The sequence below is a fragment of the Herpailurus yagouaroundi genome, unplaced genomic scaffold (genome assembly GCF_014898765.1).
Source record: "Herpailurus yagouaroundi ecotype Mexico unplaced genomic scaffold, PumYag 166, whole genome shotgun sequence".
Taxonomy (NCBI): domain Eukaryota; kingdom Metazoa; phylum Chordata; class Mammalia; order Carnivora; family Felidae; genus Herpailurus; species Herpailurus yagouaroundi.
In genome coordinates this window covers 1223985-1247072 of record NW_024412407.1, presented here as the reverse complement: position 1 = coordinate 1247072, position 23088 = coordinate 1223985, and the positions used below count along the sequence as shown (strand labels likewise).

The window sequence follows — 23088 nt, the reverse complement described above, 5'->3', positions numbered from 1 at the left end:
GGAAAAGTTAAAAGGCTTAACTTTCCTTTTCTGTGAAGACTGGGTGGAGAAGTTGGAAGGTACTCCCTTGGCCTCAAAGCTAAGGCATTCAGAGCTCAAGGGAATCGGTTCTTGGGTTTTAAACCCAAAACTTGCACTTATTCCTCTAAGAGCACTGGGAATTAATCAATAGCATTTTAAGATCATCTAACAGGATTATAGCTCAAATGGAAGGGGGAGGGGAAAGGCTAGGTCCTTGTACAACGGGGAATCAGTTCAAACCACCCACCCCAACCCAGCCCAGAAGCACTTTAAACAAGGCCTTTTCTACCATCTGTCACTGAACAGTTAATTAAAATTACTTGGGGGGTGCGGGGGGGGGGGGGGGATAGCAGGAAAGGGGGAGAAAGGAAGTATTTCAAGACACTATACAACTTTCCTTCTTTGGGAGAATACTAGATACAGAAAAAGAATCCAGACACTTGAAGCATTACCAAAGAACCTATCAACTGACACTATAGGTAGAAAAAGATTTAATCCTTCAGTAGTTTTTAAAAAGGGAGTAGTTTAAAAGTCCATCCTCACCATCGTTAAAACCATTTTCATTAGTTGTTCTTATCACGTTATGAAACAAATTTTTGAATAATTACGACCCACCCAAAGCATTAATATATAATAATTTAAAACCCTATATACCAATAATACCTAACACTTGAGAAAAGGAAGGCTGAGATAAAGAAACACTTGGTGACTTGCAGTCCCATAAAGTGTCCTTTCTCCTGGCCCTAAAGAACACTTAGGAGAGCTCCAAAGCCCTGCTCTGCTTTACAATATAGGTCTTTAGAGCCAGAGATTGCTGCCATAGGAGAGTAAGAAAAAGGGACAGTCCAAAGCAAAGAACCCAAGTGAGGAAAAAGCAGAGAATTGTGATTATTTTGGTTATCAAACAGAAGAGATTACAGGGTATGAGAGTAAAGTAGACAGTTTTTAACTACAGATTTCCTCAACTTTGAATGGACCCGTCAGGAAATCTGAGTAAAAACTGCCTTTTTGGACTCTTCCTAACTTTTTAAAACTTTTTGTAGTTAAGGGATATGAAAACAATGCCAAAGGAATTAGATCAGGGTTCTGACTCTGTGATTAACTTGCCATGTGTGATACAGAGTAAATAACTGAGATCTAACCCCAGTCACTAAAATGGGCCAAATAAATCCCCACTGCCTACCTCCTAGGGAAACAGTGAGTTTATATGGAAACCAAAGAGATGGTAAGTCCCCCTAAGAGAAGCTTTTGTAAAAATATAGGGCCAAATACAACAGCAGCAGGAAATATGTGACCTTCCAAATTCCTAAACTGTTAAACCCTATCACATGTAGTAACTCCTGCAACTCAACATGTTAGTAGACATCAAGAAGAGTGTCTTTGTTAACTAGGCACCAGTAAACTAATAAAGCTTCAGAGAATACACAGGTACATTCTTCTTTCTTTTTTTTTTTATGTTTATTCTGAGAGAGAGAGAGAGAGAGAGAGAGAGAGAGAGAGAGAAAGAGAGACAGTGAGCAAGGGAGGTGTAGAGAGAGGGAGACAGAATCCCAAGCAGGCTCCGCAGCTGTCAGTGCAGTGCCCAACTCTGGGCTCAAACCCATGAACTGTGAGATCATGCATGACCTGAGCCAAATCAAGGGTCGCTTAACCACTGAGCCACCCAGGCGCCCCAGGTACATTCTCTCTTAAGGGTAAAATACTTATTTTTACTTCTTAAAGCTCAGAAAAGCATTGGAGTGGTAGTATGAAAAGACTAACAGTAATTCTGTGAAGAGATAAACAACAGGAAAGAATGACAGCAACATAATATTTTAGCGAAATCTTTTAGGAAAAAAGTGAAATCAACAAGGAAAAGGACAAAAATATTCTGGTGTGTATCCCCTCCCTGAAACACCCGGAAATAATGTCAGATCAATTTCCTCCTTCCCCCTCTTTAAGAACTGCCTAAAGGGCACATGGCTAAGGTCCTTTTCTCTTTGGGAAATGGGTTTTGTAACAGCTGACAAATCAAATTGGGCATGATGCCAGGAGTCAGAGTCCAACCATAATATTCTGTAAAGAATGGCATGCAAGTGTCTTGTAAATCTCCTGGACAGTCACAGATCAGAAGCTGGCAAGGATGACGACATAGTTCTGATGGAATGTGTCTTATCTTAACCTTGAAGTTACAGATCTGCTCAGGAGCAGCAGTAAGAAATGAGAAATGCACTCAGACGTTGGAGGGAACATAATTCTCCTTTAGACAGTGCGACCCAGTATATTAGGGTCAAATGAAACACAAAGCCAGACGGACAATTTAAGGGCTAGAGCCCGGACCAGATAAAGCATCAAGACTGGTGGTTCACGCTGAGCTTGAGAGGAGGGAGCATTCAAGTATGAGAAATGAGACATGGCTGGCAGGATGATGGAGTGATTAAGGTAGAATCCCGATACCATGACGAAGGAAGAGAGGATGAGACTGAGCGCAACCTTATCCTTATAGAAATCTCCATAGGAAGGGGTAAGCAGCTTCTCAAGTTTCTAGAGTCTTTCAAGCATAACAGCTCTCAGCCCTTTCTTACACACACAGTAACTCTGCTAAAGGCATCAACAGCTACAGATAGATTCCAGCAATTTAACTGCCCATCAGGATGTGAGAAAAGAGTAGGCTCCACCAACCCTTCATATCAACAACACAAGGCAAATTCACCTTACAGGCCTAAGCGCTAGGCAAAAAAAAATACCTAAACCAGGGATCTGGTAAGAAGTCAGCCTTGGAAAAACATCAAAGAGCTTTGTGGCCAGGCACAGTCAGAACCCACATTCCAAGTCGATGACAGGAGACTTCTTTAACAGATAAATCTTCGGGGGGGGGGGGGGGGGGGGGGGAGTGAAGAGGTAAAACAGAAAGAGAAGAGGGACAAAAAAATCCCACTCATTATATCATTACAAGGGTTAAAAAAATGTATTAAGAACTGCTAGTCTGCAGAAGGTACAGAGAGACCATTACAGAAAACTGGGACAATCCAGAACAACAGAGGTAATGGTCAGCTATTTGCATTTATCAATCCTAGAACCACAGAATCACCCACATAGGGTCTCTGGGATCTGTTTGTCCAGTTCAGGCTCTGCTCCAGTCCCTTCAGTCACTACTTTGCAATGCCAGCTGTCTTGGTGGCTTTTCTTAGATCTTGGTGTAGCACATTTTATTTTCATCACTACTTACGAGCAAAAGTATATATACAACATAATTCTAAATCTTTCTCTGAGCTTGCTTTGTATTTTTTTTAAAGTAACGAAAACCAACTGGTAAAGTGCCTCACTGAACCACCCACTGAACTATTTGGAGGCGGTAGTCAGACCAAATGTCAAAACACATAATCGGTGAGCTCTCTCTTCATTTTAGAGTTTCTTTTTCTTTCTTCTTCTTCTTCTTCTTTTTTTTTTTTTAAAGATTTTATATTTAAATGATCTCTATACCAAACATGGGGATTGAACTTACAACCCGGAGATCAAGAGTTGCATGCTTTACCAAGTGAGCCAGCTAGGCACCTCCATTTTAGAGTTTCAAAATAAAATCTATAAGCCCACTAGCAAGGCAAAAATCCTCCAGAAAGAAAGCCTACATAAAGAGGAGAAAAGGGTGAGGGCATATGCAAAGCTCCCTATCACATGTATTAATTAAATATGCTGCCAATGGGTGAATTCAGTTAGCCCAGGCTTGAGAAATTCCCATTTCTCCCCCAAAAGTACTTGGGGAAAGTTAGTAGCTTAGGTGAAGATTAAATTGCCAGCTACAGCACTGTCTTCCAGGAGTCGTCTGTATCGCCTTATTGTGATAAATAAAACAGATGAAAAGAAACCAAATTTACAGAACCGTTTTAATCTGGTCTACTATGTTCTTTGTTCTTTATGTATCTAGAAGTACCAATGATTTTGAGTTTGTAACACATACAGCATAAAACTAAAATACCCTCTATAAAGATGTTTTCTTCTACTAGATTTATGATTTCCAAAGTATTAGCCATGTGGCATTTTAACAAAAACACGGCATAGAGATGCACATTACAGCTGTCCTGGCTGTCTCAGGTTTTGTTAAATGGGCTGATAACTATCACTCCACCTCCACCAAAAGCCCATGAGCACCCAATTCAAGAGGAGTTAAAAGCTTTTTAAATGTCTATTTAAGAGACTGGATTAGGAAAGAGTTGAGGAGGAAGATTAACTGTGGTCGTTAACACCCCTATCATTAACAAGCCACATATAGACAACACAAACTTTATTAATAGAGAGGAGCGTGGAGAGAGGAAATGCTCTCCCTTTGGCTAGTGCAGCTCCAGTTTGTGATCCTTTAAAAATCAGGCCTAGGCACTGCCTCAACCAGTCACAGAATTATTCTGGGGCAAAGTATCCTGTTTGTTGATTATCCAAGACTCTTGCTCCAGTGAGCAAGGGAGTAAAGGGCCTTTTGTACTTTTAGATTAAAACATATACATTATAAATAGATAAAGGGTGCCTTATAAATTTTATTTGGCTGTACTCTCCTCCAAGCAATGAACCACACCATTAAAAAATATAAATGAATGTGTACCATAGTGATTCTCAGAACCGCTTGAAGTTAATCAGTCTGGTTCACTGACGTGTTTAGCAGTAACACACAAATTCTTGAGATCTCATTACGAGATCACAATCTCACAAAATAATTTTATATGGGATTTTATTTCCTTTATTAAAATCTACTGAGTTTCTGGGGTGACTGGGTGGCTCAGTCGGTTAAGCGTCCGACTTCGGCTCAGGTCATGATCTCACGGTTTGTGAGTTTGAGCCCCACGTCAGGCTCTGTGCTGACAGTTCAGAGCCTGGAACCTGCTTCGGATTCTGTGTCTCCCTCTCTCTCTGACCCTCCCCTGCTCACACACACACACACTCTCTCTCAAAAATAAATAAACACTTAAAATTTTTTTTAATCTACTGAATTTCTTCTCTAAAGTGTCAGTCCTCTTTAAATTTAGTTAGGCTACACCCAAACCCATCACTGGGCAAGAGGTTAGACATCCAATTGTTCCAAGATTTATAAGAAAGTAGAATTTGGCACCGCTATGGGCAAATGTCTTCCAGATAATGCTTTCCAACAATTCTGTCCTTGCAATGTACTGAACTCCTCTTAAGGGACCACAGTCTCAGGTGGGTGTTAATGTAATGCCCCTGATTTTGAATTCGAGAGACCACCAAGGAGCCGATACCACTGCAAACGCACGAGGGTTTATTTGCAAGCTCGAGCTTGGGCCCAAGTATACCCGACACAGCAGAGCAGGGACTTGGACCCCTAGGTTAAGAGGCGTAGCAGTTTTATGGGGGCCAGTGGCCAATGAGATTGTAACACACACAGAAAGTTGCACATTCATGTCAGTCCACATGCAGGTGGCCAAGTGAATTACAATTTACCCTATGGTAACTGTTTGAACTAGCCTATCACTCTGGTCAGAATTGGTGTGCAAGTTTGGCGAGCAAAAGGTGGGGTTTACATTCTCTGGCGGTTAGGGGTTCCGCATTCCTAAGTGAGCCAGTTTCCAGTAAGAGTGTGCTCAGCGGCTTGACTAGGGTGGGGGGAGTGTCTTAAGCAATAAGTAGGTCATGTGGGGGTTATACATGAGATAGTGGGTGTAGCACAAGATGGAGTTAGTCTTGCTCTGCTTGTCCAGGGGTAGGGGATTTTTGTTAAATTCCTTGGGTCCCACATTCCCCCCTTTTCCAGAGGATCCTATGCAGGACCCAATCATGGGTTCTGGGTTTCTGTCGAGAGAGTCAGTGGTTGGTATTGTTGCCTGAGTACCGTGAGTTGAACTGTATTGACTCAGTCCCTGACAAAAGCCACTAGTCTATTGATGAAGCAGGGCCTGAAGGTCAGAAGGAGAAGGATGATTAGGGGGCTGGCTAGGGAGGACAATAAGGTAGTCAGCCAGGGAGAATGATTGAACTGTGATTCAAACCATCCCTGTTGCTGCTCTCGTTCTCGTTTTCGCTTGGCTAATCCTTCCCTTACCTTAGCCATTGATTCTCGTACTATCCCTGAGTAGTCAGTGTAGAAACAGCACTCTTCGTTCAGGGCAGCGCAGACTCCCCCTTGTTGTAGAAAGACTAGGTCTAATCCCCTTCTGTTTTGGAGAACCACTTCAGACAAGGATGTTAGGGACTCTTGGAGGTGAGAAATGGAGGTCTCTATGCGCTCTAGGTCTATATCAATGGCAGCCCTGAGGCTACTGTAATGGGAGGCCTGGGTGGCTAGTGTGAGGCAATTCCTGTTCCTGCACCTGCCAATCCAATTCCTAATAGGGAGGCAATGGTGATGGCTGAGATGGGTTCCCGTTTACTTTGTTGGTGGGTATCCGCATCTTTCCATTGAAGCACCTGTTCATCTGAATGGTAGATGATTCTAGGGAGTAGTCGAACCAGCACACAGAAGCCCTCAGCTCTGTTTATAACTTGACCAAGAGCGCAGGGAGTTAGACTCTTGGAACAAGCCCACCAACTGTCTTGGGGTGGTAGATAATACCCTGTATTATTTATAGGCGTTGCACAGAGCCTGGTGGGTGCATGGAGGAGTGCCTATACAGAGTCTTTGGCCTGACACGGACTGCAAGGTGAGGCCTTCACTACCAGGCTCTCAGTGCCACCTGCAAGCATTAGGGTCCGTGGTCATGTTATACTGCCCCATTATTGCGATACCCTCATAGAAGGGGGGGCGGATATCATAGCACAGCCAGCAGGATCAGGTAAGATTGGGCTTAGTTGCGTTAAGGAATTTGTAAGCTTTGGACATCAGGGCCCAAAGAAGGTGTTGAGAAGGGTCAAGGGGAAGGAGAGGGGAGAGGAGAGTTGGGACTGGGGTGCCCCCATCGGAAGTGTTGTGGGCAAGCCTCTGAGGTTGAGGAGATGTTAGCACGGGCGGCACTAGCACAGTGTTGGGACCTATTCCAAGAGTTAGACCTTTTGGGTTCTCTAGTTGTCTGATCATGAACAGGACTCCGTTATCATACCCGCTTTGGTAAAGCCGGAGTCCCCACAGAAGTCCTGCTCCCCAATTTGTTGCTTGTTTCCTAGTCTCCATGAAGGAAATGGTGACTGGATTACAGTAGGGGCGTTCTGAGCATGAGGGGTGCGTAGTATTCAGTTGGACTTTTATGAGGCCGGACGGGTTTTGTGATAGCCAATTGCATGTCCCAGTGTGTTCGAAACCCCATGCCTGGCAGAAGTAGTCTGCCCAGCCACCTCATGAGATACTATTACTGGATTGGGAGGGGGCTGGACATACGTAAAAACAGGTATTTTGGAGGGCTGTTTTGCCTACTTTGGTGCCACACCCTGGTATCCCTAGTCATCCATTATGGAAGTTGGGGTTTTTCCCAAACAGGTCACATAGGTCGATTGTCAGATTAGGCCACCAGGTTCCCCTGGGGTGTAGTTCTGACAGCTGGGTTACTACCTGATTAGAGCTTGGGGTGATGATGTGCCAGGTTAGATTAAGTGGTTGGTGGGGGTTGGATTTAGCCGCGAGGGGATACAGTGCAAGTAATATTAGCGAGGCAAGTGGGAGGGATGCAGCCTTAGCTTTAAGGGATTGTCCTTGTCAGGCTGACTCTTCCATTCCAGAACAAAGTCTTTGAGGACGGCGTGTGGATCAGCTGGCCTGACGTGGGTGTAGTGGACGCAGGGAGTTATTCCGTGGACCTTGAGAGCAGTGGGCGTGGTCATGATCACAACGTAGGGTCCTTTCCAGCGAGGTTGGAGTGCCTGCTGTTGGTGCCTCTGCATGTACACCCAATCGCCTGGTCGATACCGATGGGGGTCAGGAGGCGACCCGGTCTCGTAGAGGGCCTTCAGCTTAGGCCATACCTGCTCATGGGCTCTTTGTAACATTTGGAGGGAGAAAAGAAGCTGTTGGTCATTGAACTCAGCAAGCACTTCGGGTTTCAAGGCAGGAATGATAGGTGGGGATGTACCAAACATGATTTCACAGGGAGTTAGTCCCATCTTATATGGTGAGTTTCTCATCCTATATAGGGCAAAGGAAAGGAGAGTGACCCGGTCCCCGCCAGTCTCCAAGGCTAATTTAGTTAAGGTCTCTTTTAATGTCCTATTCATTCTCTCTACCTGACCTGAACTCTGGGGTCTGTAAGCACAATGTAATTTCCAATCTGCCCCCAGTATTTGTGCTACTCCCTGTGTTACCTTAGAAATAAACCCCGGTCCATTGTCGGATCCGATCCTGGCAGGAAATCATACCTTGGCAGAATGTCCTCCAGCAGCTTTTTGGTCACGATTTGCACTGTTTCGTGCTTAGTGGGGAATGCCTCTGTCCATGTAGTATCTACATCTTCGTAGTATCTATGAAAACTAGCAAGTACTTGTACCCATATTTTCCAGGCCTTACCTCGGTGAAATCTATTTCCCAGTATGCTCCTGGGCGGTCTTCCCTGAGCCGGGTTCTGGCGTTAGACCCATGGGTGGTGGCGTTGGTTAGCTGGCATGCATGACAGCTTGCCACAATCTGCTCGATCTTTGCTCGAGAGTCCTTAATAATGATCTTAGCATGTCGTATGAGGTCTTCCATCTTTCTTGTTCCCATATGAGTACTCCGATGCATTTTGGATAGGACTCGTTGTCCTAGTTCCTCTGGCAGGATGATGCTGGAGTCTGCGGCCCTCCACCAGCCATGCAAGCATTGGGTCATAGGCAAGTGTTTAATCCATTGTAAGTCAGTGCCAGTATAGTTGGGGGTGTCCAGCAGGGTTGATGCTCCCAGATCGGGTAGCGTGGTTAAAACCTGGGTCACCGAAAGGGCCGCCTCCTTTGCTTTTGAGTCGGCTAGCTGGTTTCCCCTGGCTACTGGTGTGTCTGCTTTTTGGTGTCCTGGACAATAGATGATAGCTAGTGCCTTGGGCAGCCAGAGGGCCCTTAGGAGTTCAAGAATCTCTGTTTTGTTCTTAATAGTCTTTCCCTCTGCTGTCAGAAGCCCTCTCTCTCTGGAAAGGGCTCCATGGATATGAGCAGTGGCAAAGGCATACCTGCTGTCGGTGTAAATGTTTATTCGTTTACCTTCTCTCATGGTTAGTGCCTTGCTCAGGGCGATCAGTTCTGCCCGTTGAGCCAATGTTCCGGCTGCCAATGGCTCTGCCCAGATGATCTCTGTTTCTGTGGTTACGGCTGCCCCGTGTATCTGATTCCTTCTCGGACAAAATTGCTGCTGTCCATATACCAGGTGGCGTCCGCGTTCGGCAGTGGCTGGTCCCGGAGATCAGCCCTGATTCCGTGTGCCTGTGCCAAAATCTCTTGACAATTATGCAGAGGGGTGTCCCAGTCTGGGTTGGGGAGTAGCGTTGCTGGATTCAGGGTTGTAGGTGGCTTGAATAAAATTCTGGTGGGGTTCAGCAGTAGGCTCTGATAGGTTCAGCAGTAGGGTCAGACGAGCATTGCTGATCCAGCGGTCTGGGGCTATTTGAGTACCCCTTCAATAGCATGTGGGGTGGTAACATATAGCTCTTGCCCCATGGCTAGCCTGTCTGCGTCCTTGACCATAGTGGCCACCGTGGCAATAATTTTTAAGCATGGGGGCCATCCAGCGGCCACTGTGTCCAGCTTTTTAGAGAGATAAGCTATGGGTCTTTTCCAGGGACCTATGTACTGGACAAGGACCCCTTCTGCCACCCCGTCTTTCTCGTCTACATACAGGTAGAAGGGCTTGGTTAGGTCAGGCAACCCAAGAGCCGAGGCAGACAGCAAGGCATGTTTAAGGTCATTAAAGGCCTTGTTCATGGCCTCTGTCCATTCAAAATTTTGTTGGTGCCTGGTGGCCTCATAGAGGAGTATGGCCATCTCGGCAAAACCCGGAATCCATAATCGACAGAACCCTGCCAACCCCAGGAATTCGCACCTGATGGACGGTTTGCGGCTGTGGGATCCTCAGGACAGTTTCCTTCCGTGCATCCGTCAACCATCTTTGTCCATCCTTTAATTTGTACCCCAGGTAGCTCACCTCTGCTTTGCAGATTTGGGCCTTTTTGGCTGAGGCCCGGTATCCTAGAGCCGCTACAGCCTGGAGTAAGTCCTTGGTGCCTCGCAGGCAAGTGTCCTGGTCCTCCGCCGCCAGCAGGATATCATGTACATATTGCAATAAGGTCAAATGAGGGTGCTCAGAACGGAACTCACCCAAGTCTTCGTGTAAGGCCTCATCGAAGATGGTTGGTGAGTTTTTGAATCCTTGTGGCAGGCGAGTCCAGGTGAGTTGGCCATTGATGCCTTTCTCGGGGTCCGTCCATTCAAAGGCAAAAAGGTCTTGGCTCTTGGGTGCTAAAGGCAGGCTGAAAAAGGCATCTTTTAAATCTAATACTGTATACCAATTTTTGTCTGGAGGCAAGGTGGAGAGGAGGGTGTATGGGTTTGGGACCGTGGGGTGCACATCCATTACTCGCCGGTTGACTTCCCTTAAGTCCTGGGTGGCCTGTAATCGTTAGAGTGTGGTTTTCGCACCGGCAGCAAGGGAGTGTTCCATGCCGATTGGCAGAGCCTTAATATGCCTGAGTCTAGTAGTCGCCGTATGTGGGGTGTGATTCCTGTTCGCACTGCGAGAGGCATGGGGTATTGGCGGACCCTGGCAGGGTCTGCCCCCGGTTTTAGTTCTATCTATATAGCCGGTCGGTGTCGGGCCAGCCCGATTACCTGTTTCTGCCCATGCCTGAGGAAATTCCTGTAGCCAACAGTCAATGTCAGTCACTGGGGCTGGGGGGGTCTGGTGGAGATGATATTCATCTTCCAAACTCAGGACAAGCACCTGAATCGGTTTCCCTTCTTTGTCTAGGATTTTTGCCCCTTTGGGGTGGAAGCAAATTTGTGCCCCCATCTTGGTGAGCAAGTCCCAACCTAATAACGGGTAGGGACATTCAGGGATGACCACGAAGGAGTGGGATACCCGACCCATGCCGAGGTCCACAGTTCTTCAGGTAGTCCATGAGTACTGTTTGGTCCCCGTGGCCCCTTGCACCCATGAGGTCTTGCTCGCCAATTTTCCCTGGGGTTGTAATAAGACCGAATGTTATGCCCCAGTGTCCGCTGGAAATTCAACTGGTTGCCCCTCCACTCTGAGAGTTACCCTGGGCTCGGGGAGGGGTACCGAACCTCGACTCCCCTAGTCGTCCAGGTCCTTCATTTCTAATATCTTGGCAGGGGACTTAGATCTTTTGTTAGGGCAGTCTTTCACCCAGTGGCCCTCTTCCATGCAATAAGCACATTGGTTTTTTGTTTAGTTTAGGGTGCTCCCGTCAGGGACCAGGGCCATCTTCCTTACCTGTCCCTGAAGTCAGCTTCTTGAGGTGCCTCCGTTTTTCCTGTGGGTCATCCATGGTTGTAGCCAGCAGAATCTTAGCCAGATTTCGGGTCTGCCGGTTGCATAGTTTAGTCTGTTGCTCCTCCGGGCTTTCTCTATTATTGTAAACTCTCTCTGCTACTATTATTAAGTTCTGCAGGCTCTTTTCTCCTAGCCTCTCCACTCTTTGTAATTTTCTTTTGATGTCTCGAGTGGCCTGATTAACAAAAGCCATGATAATTGCGGCTTTTGTTTCTGGGGCTTCTGGGTTCATAGGGGTGTACTGCCTAAAAGCCTCTGTGATTCTTTCTAAGAAGGCTGCTGGACTCTCATCCTTACCTTGTCTTACATCATATACCTTAGTCAGATTAGTAGGCTTGCGCGCGGCAGCCTTGAGATCTGCCATTAGAGTCTGGCGGTAGACCCGGAGTCTCTCCTTACCTTCAGCCGAATTGTAGTCCCAGGTAGGGCGGGATAAGGGGAAGGCAGCGTTTATGAGGCCTGGGTTTTGAGTCGGCTGTTTGTCCTCTCCCAGGACAGACTTCCGAGCTTCCACCTGTATTTGTTCTCTCTTCGGTGGTGAAGAGAACCTGCAAGAGCTGCTGACAGTCATCCCAAGTAGGCTGGTGGGTAAAGAGAACAGTATCTAAAAGCCCAATTAAATCTTTAGGGTTATCGGAGAACTTTGCATTTTGAGTTCTCCAATTATATAAATCACTGGTGGAGAACGGCCAATATAACATTGGTTGTTTTCCAGACTCGTCAGGAGGCCCCATGGCGCGGAGGGGAGGGGCGGTGGAGTCGGCCGGCCCCATATTTGAGGGTGGGGCCGCCCGGTGGGTCCATCCATGTGTCCCTGCTGCTGGCCCACGCACAGGAATTCCTTCGTCAGGGAGGGGTGGTGCCCCTCCTGCAGCCCCTGGTGCTTCCAATGGAGGGGCAGAAGGGAGAGGGAGAGCCTGGTAGGGCAGTGGATGAATCAGGTCCTCCGGAGAGGAATCCTGCAAGACCAGATAAAGGGGCGTTTTGGCCTTTGTGTCAGTCTCCTTCTCGGCTTTCTGCAGGGCTAGAATCTTGGTAGGTCCTGTTTTGGAGGGTAAGAATGGTTTTAGCCAAGAAGGGGGGTTTTCAATCATGCCCTGCCAGACCAGGATGTAGAGCACCTGGTCAGGGTAGCCATCTGGTTTGTCCTCGAAGATTACAGCCTTGACCTGCAAAATAATAGGTAGGTGGAAAGTTCCTTCTTGGGGCCATCCCACGTCAAAAGTTGGCCATTCTGACATGCAGTAAGTCTGAAATTTCCCTTTTCTTATGTCTGTGCTCAAATTATGAGCCCTTTCCTTAACGTCCGAGAAGTGGGAGAGCATAAGAGACGGGGTGGTTTGGGTCCGCCCCATTTCAATCCACACCAAGACACAAACAGTTAGGACGATTAACAAGGACACAATAACACAGACAAACGTTCCAGTGCGGCCGCAGAGACAAAACAGAAAGTAAAACGAAGGGCTGGCTGTCCGTAATGGCAGCCGGCCCTCCTCACAGATGAGGACTTTGTCCTCCTGGCAGGGGCAAGGGACATCTCCCAAGACCCCCGGTCGACGGCTCGCCAGCGCGTCCGCTTAAGCCAATGCCAACCCAAAGACAGTTTGCAATTTCTACAGGTAGAGGTACAGTATAGAACTCTCAGAAAATATGTGTGCGAAAGGTAGAAGTTGAGTGCACTCACCAGACGTGGGACCCTCCGGGTGGGGTCCTGGGGGTCTCTCAAATCCCGGACGAGCCCCCAAATGTAATGCCCCCGATTTCGAATCTGAGAGACCACCAAGGAGCCGATACCACTGCAAACGCACGAGGGTTTATTTGCAAGCTCGAGCTTGGGCCCAAGTATACCCGACACAGCAGAGCAGGGACTTGGACCCCTAGGTTAAGAGGCGTAGCAGTTTTAAGGGGGCCAGTGGCCAATGAGATTGTAACACACACAGAAAGTTGCACATTCATGTCAGTCCACATGCAGGTGGCCAACTGAATTACGATTTACCCTATAGTAACTGTTTGAACTAGCCTATCACTGGTCAGAATTGGTGTGCAAGTTTGGCGAGCAGAAGGTGGGGTTTATATTCTCTGGCGGTTAGGGGTTCCGCATTCCTAAGTGAGCCGGTTTCCAGTGAGGGTGTACTCAGCGGCTTGACTAGGGTGGGGGAGTGTCTTAAGCAATAAGTAGGTCATGTGGGGGTTATACATGAGATAGTCGGTGTAGCACAAGATGGAGTTAGTCTTGCTCTGCTTGTCCAGGGGTAGGGGATTTTTGTTAAATTCCTTGGGTCCCACAGTTAATCCCACACCCACTCCTCCCTTAATTAAATGTGATGAAGCATGAACTAGTAGATTCAGTCACCTTTCATGAAGAACCTGGCAATTTCATCATAAGTAAATCTTAAGAAAAATGGATTCCAGCAATGTTTGAGTAGATACTATGAATCTTAGATTTTCACATACCACTTTGGCAGAGCATGTTCACAAAACATGAAAGGGTTAAAACAGAACTAAAAGATCTACCCGCAAGTAAAATTGAGGTCATATTTTTCAAATAGCCATAAAATTAAGATGCAGTGCTAATCCGACATCATCCAGCTTGTACAGATTTTATTTTTTTCTTAAGTTTATTTATTTATTTTGAGAGAGAAAGAGTGGGGGGAGGAGGAGAGAGGGAGAGAGAGAATCCCAAGTAGGCTCCACATTGTCAGCACAGAGCCCAATGTGGGGCTAGATCCCATGAACCGTGAGATCATGACCTGAGCCGAAATCAAGAGTCCAAATGCTTAACCAACTGAACCACCCAGGTGCCCCCAGCTTGTACAGATTTTAGATATTAGCAGCTTAAGGGTCTACAAAGACCCCTTCCGGTTTCTCCCACAAATCCTCTATTTTAAGGAAAAGCCTCTTCTATGCCAATTTACACTATCCCACAGCCTTAGTTTAGAGAAGACATTCAAGTGACATAAAAATTAATTTGCATAACCATAAACTAAAATCTCTAATTTAACCATTGAAATGCTATTATAATGTAACTCAATACGCTAAAATTTGATTAATACAATGCTGACAAAAAAAGAGTTTTATAGAATTGGAGTTAGACTGTTAAACTTCATGGAGTAAAAGAGAGCACTCCTTCAACTTACGGCATAATTTTATACTTTACTATTACCTTGGTGTATTAGCAACATGAATTATATTGAAGTCATAGCCTACAATTTAGATAAATAAAATCAAGGCAGTATTGAACTTTTTCCCATCCCATACAACAGTATCCTTGGCAGCTCCTTGGCCATCCATTATGTTCCTGACCAATTTCTCTCTGTGGCAATTTAAAAGCTGTAAAAAAATACATAATGGGTGATGACAGGAGAAACAAACCCACACCAGAAATTATTGAACCTTGTAGGTCTTTGCAAGTGTCTCTATTGACATTTAAGTGTGAGTTACTATGCCACAATATCATAAAAGTGTGCTCTACACTTCAGATATATTGATAGTTAAATGCAAAGAAAGGCCACCACCAGATTAACGGCTAAAAGGGATAGCCAATCTCAGACTACCCAGCTCTTCCACTGAATGCTCTGATGTGTTACTTAAACCAAGTAAGATGTTTCTGACTCTCTTTTTTGTCCAGTTTCCAACTACAATCCTAATTTAAATCCTATGCCAAAGGGATGATTAATATAGCAATTCTGATCCTTGCTCTGGGATATTTATTGAGGGCCTAGTAAGTGTCAAGCATTGCATGGGCACTGTCCCTAACCCAGTCTTCAATTTAAGAGCTAAGGATTTTAACAGTTTCTCCTTGATTAAGTCAGCACTGGTTAGTCCTGTCCCCAAAGGCTGTTAACAAAAAAGCTACTAAAAGGGCAACTTGTTAACAGTGGCAAAATCAGGACTAGGAATTAGAAGATGTGGTCCTCTTCCAGTCAGATCATTGAAAGATCAAGCTAGACAGTTCAGTTAACCTTAGGGTGTTAAGTTATTTGCCACACTTATCTCACAGATCTGCTGTGAAGGTAAGACAAATGAGCTACAAAACACTTTTAAAAATATAAAGGAAATATGGGGCACCTGGGTGGCTCAGTCAGTTGAGTGTCTGACATAGGTTCAGGTCATAATCCTGCAGTTCCAGAGTTTGAGCCCCACATCAGGCTTGCTGCTGTCCTCTCACAGCCTGCCCTGGATCCTCTGTCCCCCTCTCTCTGCCCCATCCTGCTTGTGCACTGGCTCACGCTCACTCTCTCTCTCGCTCAAAAATAAACATTATATATATGAAACAGAAGTGCCTGATAAATGAAATTAAAAATAATGAATGCTAGGTAAGTGTTCCCTCCTCTCTTATTTTCTGAAAGTATTGGTGCAGAATTAGTATTATCTCTTCCTTAAAGGTTTGGTAAAACTTACCAGTGAGGCCATCTGGCCCTGGAGTTTTCACTGGGGGAAGGTTTTCAACTACAAATTTCATTTCTTTTTTTTTTTTCCTTTTAATGTTTACTTTGAGAGAGAGAGAGAGAGAGATGAAAAGGGTGAATGGGGAAGGGGCAGAGAGAATCCCAAGCAAGCTCTGCACTATCAGCGCAGGGCCCAACTCGGGGCTTAAACCCACAAACTGTGAGATCATGACCTGAGCCAAAATCAAGAGTCAGAAGATTGAGCCCCCAGGCACCCCCCAAATTTCATTTCTTTAACTACAGGGCTAGTGAGGTTCTGTATTTCTTCTGAAGTGAACTTTGGTAGTTTGTCTTTCAAGGAGGTGATTCAATTCATCTAAGACACTGAATGTATGGACATAGTTCATAATATTCCCTTATTGTTTTTAAAGTGTCTCTACAATCAGCAGTGACATCCCCTCTCTTAGTCATTTGTTTGTTTCCCGGATCAGACCTGCTTGGTTTATTAATTTTACTGATCTTCTCAAAGTATCAACTTTCACCTTCATTGATTTTCTCTACTATTTTTATTTTATACTTCATGCTTTTATCTTTACTATTTCCTTTTTTCTGCCTACTTTGGGTTTAATTTGCTCTTCTTTTCCTAGGTTCTTAAGACAGAAATGTAGGTCACTGACTCTAGACCTTTCTGCTTTCTTAACCAAAGCATTTAATACTATAAATTTCTCTCTAAGTGAACTATCTTAGTTACATCCCACAAATTTTAAGATCATGCTATCATTTTTATTCAGTTCAAGATATTCTCTAATATTCTTTGTGAGATCTTCTTTGATCCATGGGTGGCTTAGAAGTGTATTAATACAGATGTATATATTTCAGTTCCATTGTTTTTTCGTTCAGGTACTTTGAGGCTTTAATATTAGTTGTGTAAAACTAATTGTGTAAAATTAATTGTGTAAAACTCAGGGTTGTTGTGTCCTCTTGATGAATTGATCCCTTTATCATCTAATCTGGTGTTAGCTATTTGCCCTACCTACCTCATGTCTGTTATGGAAAAAGAACAAAAGAACAGTTTGGAAAGTATACAGCAAACAGAAGGTAAGATGTCCGATGATAGAGGAAGTTAAAATAACTTGAATGAATTTTCTGAACTATCTGTAAGTTATATCTATGCCTGTCTCCAACTACTCATATAAATGAGGTTTGCCTATGTTTTATCAGATCCTTAGATATAATTTATTGTTGGGAAATACAGAACAAATTAGCAGTATTATTACCCTCCACAACTCCCTGTGAGGTAAGTAAGTCTTACTGATTTAGGGATGAGAAAGAAGGCACGTGGAGGATCTGCCTCAGAAACCAAACTTAAGATAGATATCCCAGCCTGTTGGTTGACCTCTTTAACAGGGCATTTTATTCCGACATAATTATGCCTGCTGACTCAGATATGAACTTGCTTTATTCTAAGAAATGGAGATTACAATCAGAAGAATACTTGAATTCAATTTGGTTCCTTCTCCTCTTCTCCATGTAAGAAATGAGAGTGTATTATAAAGCTTGATCTTTGAATAGTCCTTTCAACAGCACCATCTCAAGCCCATACTTTCTAGTGTCCTTTCTAGCAATGAAGCATGATGGAACAGGCACTCAGTTAAGTCTGAAGAATAAGACTGCATGTGAAGAATTTTGAAACTATAGCCCCACGACCTACTTGCAGGTAAAAAAATCTGTCACTGTTTAATTTTGACAAACTACACTTACCAGAAAGGAAATCCAGACTACACAGTCCATAGCCTCATTAGGATGAGAGTGAAAAATGGCCCAAGTAGTCCATTATGCCCTTTTTAGAAAATCACACACAATTAACAAATGTGTTATCCTGTGTCAATACCCCAAGGATATGACAACCAGACAACTAGCCAACAACTTAGCCTTCTATCCTTCAAGTCCTAGGCAAGACCACCAATGGACTACATTGGCCCAAAATATTAGAAAGAGTTCTTCATGTACATTTAAAACTAGTGGCTTCAAAAACAAACTCCAAGACAATTCAGGAGTCATTTAATGAAAGACTTTGGTCTAGAAGGCTATCAGCAATCACCTATCCAATTCCTTTCATGTAAGATGGAGAAACTAAGAACCAAAGAGAGCAAATGGCTCACCCAAGGTTCTATCACTACTTAATGACAGATATGGGAATAGAATCTAAGTTTCCTGAGCCTTTTTTTGTCCCCATTTGCCTCTCGTTTTTAAAATAACTTTTTCTTAGGGTGCCTGGGTGGCTCAATCGGATGAGCATCCTAATTTCAGCCTCAAGTCATGATCTGAGTCAGGGGATCAAGCCCCAGGTCGGGCTCCACAATTAGCATGGAGCTTACTTAGAGTCTCATTCTCATTCTCTCTGTCTCTCTCAAAAAAAAAAAAAAAAAATTCTCTCTCTCTGCCTCTCTTTCTCTAAAGTAAAAACAAAAAAAAAAAGTTTTCTTTTCTGAATTATGCAAAATTTATTTGGATAGGGGTTAGAGAACTAAGGTGTAGTGGTCTGAGTGATGGCCCCCCAAAAGATACCCAAGTCCTAATCCCTTGAACCCATGAATATTATTTCATAGGGCAAAGGTGTGACTAAAAGATGTGAGGGGCGCCTGGGTGGCTCAGTCAGTTGAGCATCCGACTTCAGCTCAGGTCACGATCTCGCGGTCCGTGAGTTCAAGCCCCGCGTCGGGCTCTGGGCTGATGGCTCAGAGCCTGGAGCCTCTTTCCGATTCTGTGTCTCCCTCTCTCTCTGCCCCTCCCCCGTTCATGCTCTGTCTCTCTCGGTCTCAAAAATAAATAAAACGTTAAAAAAAAAAAAAACATGTGAAAGGAGAAATTTATCCTGGAATATCTGATTGGGTCTTAAATGCAATCACATTTATCCTGATGAGAGGCAGGAGTTCTGAGACAGAGAAGACCATGTGAAGACAGAGCAGGAAGAGCTGAGGCCACAAGATGAGACTGACAACCAGAAGCTGGAAGAGGCAAGGAAGGGACTCCACCCTCGGGCCTCCAGAGGGGGCTCAACACCTTGACTGCAGATTTTTGGCCTACAGAGTTGTAAGAATAAATTCCTATTGTTTGAAAACCACTAAGTTTGTGGTAATTTGTTCCAGGAGCCACAGGAAACTAATACACAGGGGAATTAAAATTTTTAAAAATCATAAACTGGATATATATAAAACCAATTCCTGATCCAAAAAGAATTGTGCTCCAAGTAACCCAAAGAATGCCTAAAACCTTTAATCCCTCATTTCAAAGGGTAAATTGAAGCAATCAGGGAATGTAATTTTCCTCCCAAAATACTGGCAGATCCAGGAAGACAAACTCAGCGAGGTCTAGTATTTACATAGCTGCTAACAAGAACAGTGTAGGTTTTTCCCCAAACATGTTAACTGGTAGAGCTCCTGGACAGACTAAACATAGGCACCAGTTGTCACTGTGGGTGTTCTGCCAACACAAGTGTAAAGTTGTCATCAGAAATGAATATGTGGCTTCGAGTAGCTTACAGAAATCCAACAAAGCTGTATCTTGGACTCTGCACAAGCCAACTCTTCTCAGGATGACCTGGACTCTTTCCCATTAGTACAATGATCAGTTAAAGGCATCCTTTATAAGGAGGAAAGGAAAATCAAAGTTATGTCAGGGAAAAAAGATAATTGCCCAGAGTCCAAGTTCATGAATAACAACGTGTAAATACCAGCCATACTAAGTCAGTTACAAGTGATAGCTCACATTGTAATTCACTACTCTTAAAATCAATATCCACAGCACACAGCTTTAAGCCTAATTTCATGTAAGGTAAATGGAAATAAAAATAGACTGAGCAAAAGAACAAGGAAAGGAAAGAGATGCTTTACCGAGAATTATTAAATGGGCTATTCCAGTAAGATATATAAATCGTGCTTTGTGGTTAAATTATATAACTTAAATAAAAAATGCTAATCTAACCTTCCTCAGAAATCTTTGTATCCTATATTCCTTTTCTCTTTTCTAGAGCCACTATCAAGGGGTCTGAAAACCACCAAAACTTTCCTAGACATATTAAAATCCAGTCACTGCAGAGGCATGTTCTTTCTTTCTTTTTTGCCCCAACCATCACCCCGCTCACCTACTATCCAGATCGCTTTCTTTGTATTGGTTTTCAGACAGACCAGTGAAGATGTGTTATTTTCCCTTTCAGGTTTGGTGGCAATAGTATACCCCTAAGTTCTAAGCATAACCACTTGAAACTTAATTTTTGTAACATAAGCTAAACATCTTGTTTTATTAACACACCGGTACAAATGAACAACCAGACCAGGTTCTCTGATGGCAAGAAATAAGCCTAAACTTAAGATTTTCAATCTGATAGTCTCCGAATTTCAATGAAAAATTACCCACCAGAGAGAGAAATGTTCATCAGACCTATTAACTGACATTGTAAGAGAATTCACAAAAAAGCAATTTGTACTTGCATACCACAGTAAACCAAGAAGCCTGTATTCAAATCCTGAAATCTTTCAAATTAAAATATATCACTAAAATCGTCAAATAACGGACCACAGGTTAATTTGTTTATAAATCCAAGCAGCTCAGGCTGGAGATAGAAGGAATCCATTCAGAGTAATGTAAGAAGCATGATTTGGTTCTTTCTTCAGATCAGCTTTTTTTCCCCAAACTGTGAGTTTAGGGCCATGAAATCAGCAGAAACTGACCTCTATTTCTAAGAAAATGAAATCGTGTACTGCAGATGAGAAAATACCAAAGTGCTTTGCACGTGTATTTATATAGTAAAGCCTATTTCAATATGTGTACAGGGTCAGGGTAAAACTCTCTGATCCAAAAGAATTCAGTAAAGAAAAGAGGTTTAAAGCAGGCAAAAAATCTAAGAAGCATCTAACGCAAGGTCCACCTTCTTACAAAAAATATTTGCTAATATTTTAGGAAGCCAAACAAACACTGGATGCAATCGTGTTTAAACTTCAAGAAATGGTAAAAATTTAATGAAATTGTCCTTTTATCCAATGGAACAAAGATCACTCTACATATGAAGAGATATCCATTAGGATTTAGTGATCCGGGGCGCCTGGGTGGCGCAGTCGGTTAAGCGTCCGACTTCAGCCAGGTCACGATCTCGCGGTCTGGGAGTTCGAGCCCCACGTCAGGCTCTGGGCTGATGGCTGGGAGCCTGGAGCTTGTTTCCCATTCTGTGTCTCCCTCTCTCTCTGCCCCTCCCCCGTTCATGCTCCATCTCTCTCTGTCCCAAAAATAAATAAACTTTGAAAAAAAAAAAATTTAAAAAAAAAAAAAAAAAAAAGGATTTAGTGATCCATTCACCAAAGACTACTTTCTAAACACTTTACCGGTCTTTGTCTAATTTCCAATTATTAAAATGAAAGATTTTGACAAAAATTTCAGCATCTATCATTTTATTTATTTTTATGTTTTAAAGTAATCTCTACACCCAAGTTGGGGCTGGAGCCTATGATCCTGAGATCAATAGTCACATTCCTCCACTGAGCCAGTCCCAGCTCCCAGCATATCGTTTTAAATCAACGTGGTTTTTTTTTTTTTTTAAAGTTTCTTTATTTTTTAGTAATCTCTACACCCAATTTGGGGCTCAAAGTCATGACCCTAAGATCAGGAGCATATGCTCCTCCAACCAAATCAGCCAGGCACCCCTAAATCAAAGGTTTTCAACTGAGGAAGATTTTGCATCACCACCACCAACAACCCCAGGACATCTGGCAATGCGTGGAGACATTTTGATAGTCACAAATGGAGGTGACGGATGAGGTGAGATGCATTTGTTGGCTCAAAATGTCAATATGCTGAGGTCAAGAAACCCTGTAATAGATCAAGATGGTATTCCTTTTAAACCTAAATAAAATAGAGATAGATAACCTTAATCTGTATCTTTCTTTATAAACTAAGCAGAAAAAAGTGCATAATTAGCATACCTACAGTTTACAACCAAATATGAAATAAATTTGTCTTCTTGCCAAGTGTCAGAGACTCTCTCCTCCGGGCAGCTAAACTTTCTTTTGTACAATGTCACAAAGGTCTCTAATCAGAAGCTTACTTCATATGTAGTTGAACTTATTAACAGTACTTCTATTAACCTTAAATACATCAGTGAACAACAACAGAGCAATTTAGATTCTTATATGGCCATTATGTAATGAAAATGTCACTATTTTACTGAAACATCTTCAAATCAGCTGACTAGGTATTACCAACAGGTGATTACAGCTCCTGTAAAATAAATATTTTGAAGGAAATATAATCAAAAGGCAATGGAATAATCCAGGTGATGGATGAGTCCTGTCTCTAACACCCTAAATATCCCCCTTGTTAAGCAACTTCCTTATCAAAATCCAGACATCCTCAAAGGAAGAGAAGAAAGAGAGCTTAGAAACTCTTTAGTGGTGTAAAGAAAGATCTACATGGGGGGCGGGGGGGAAGGCGTCAGAGACAAAGATAAAGGCACTGAGACATGAATAATGCTTGTAAGGCGCTTAGTTTAGCCTGTCTAGTAGGTACTAAGTAGTCAAATAAACGTTACCTTTTTAATATTTGTATTTTTATACTGAGGATCACCTTAGTTCTTAGGGGAAAAACAACTCTATCGAGGTGTAAGGATAAAAGAGGCTGTGAGAAGCCCGTGATTATGACTGGAAACACAAAAGTTGACTTTTTAATCTAATCTTTATTTAATCACAAATTACGATCCCTGAAAAGGCTTAAACAGCAGACACCAACCTGCCTAGATCCCACTCTGTCTATAGAGGTAACACACTTCGGTATGTAGCCTTCCAAAACTTTTTCTATGGATTTACAAATACCCATTTGTCCGTGGAAAGGTGCTTCACGATGCAGATTTTTCTCGGGTGCCTTTCCACGACAGTATAGATTTATCCTACTGGTTCTAACATTTCAAGTCAGTCTTCCTAAAGAAGCGAGGTCCCAAAGACCTACCTTGCTCCCCTCAAAACCAAAAGTGTGGGGACAGAACTTATAGTTTCCCTACAAGAAAGGTGTATGGGACGGAGGCCTAAAGGATTCGTTAGAGAAGTCACAGCGGATAAAATATGCGCTGCCGCGCCATCACAGGCATTGAATCCCCTTCTTCACAACCTCTAACGTTAAGACCTCCCTCTTCTGGACCGCTGATTGGACGACCTGCCCGAGCGCTTCCAGTAGGCTATCCGTCTACTGGCTCCAAATTTGGTCCATCCATTTAACCGCCCGACTCCCGCATTCCCCATTGGAGTCAATCCG

At 43.7% G+C, this 23088-nt stretch overlaps 1 protein-coding gene across 1 annotated transcript in view; it reads right to left on the bottom strand.

Annotated features, from left to right (window-relative positions):
• CBX5 (chromobox 5) overlaps positions 1-23088 on the bottom strand; it is a 45322-nt gene that overhangs the window by 21745 nt on the left and 489 nt on the right. The gene's annotated exons all lie outside the window — the stretch shown is intronic.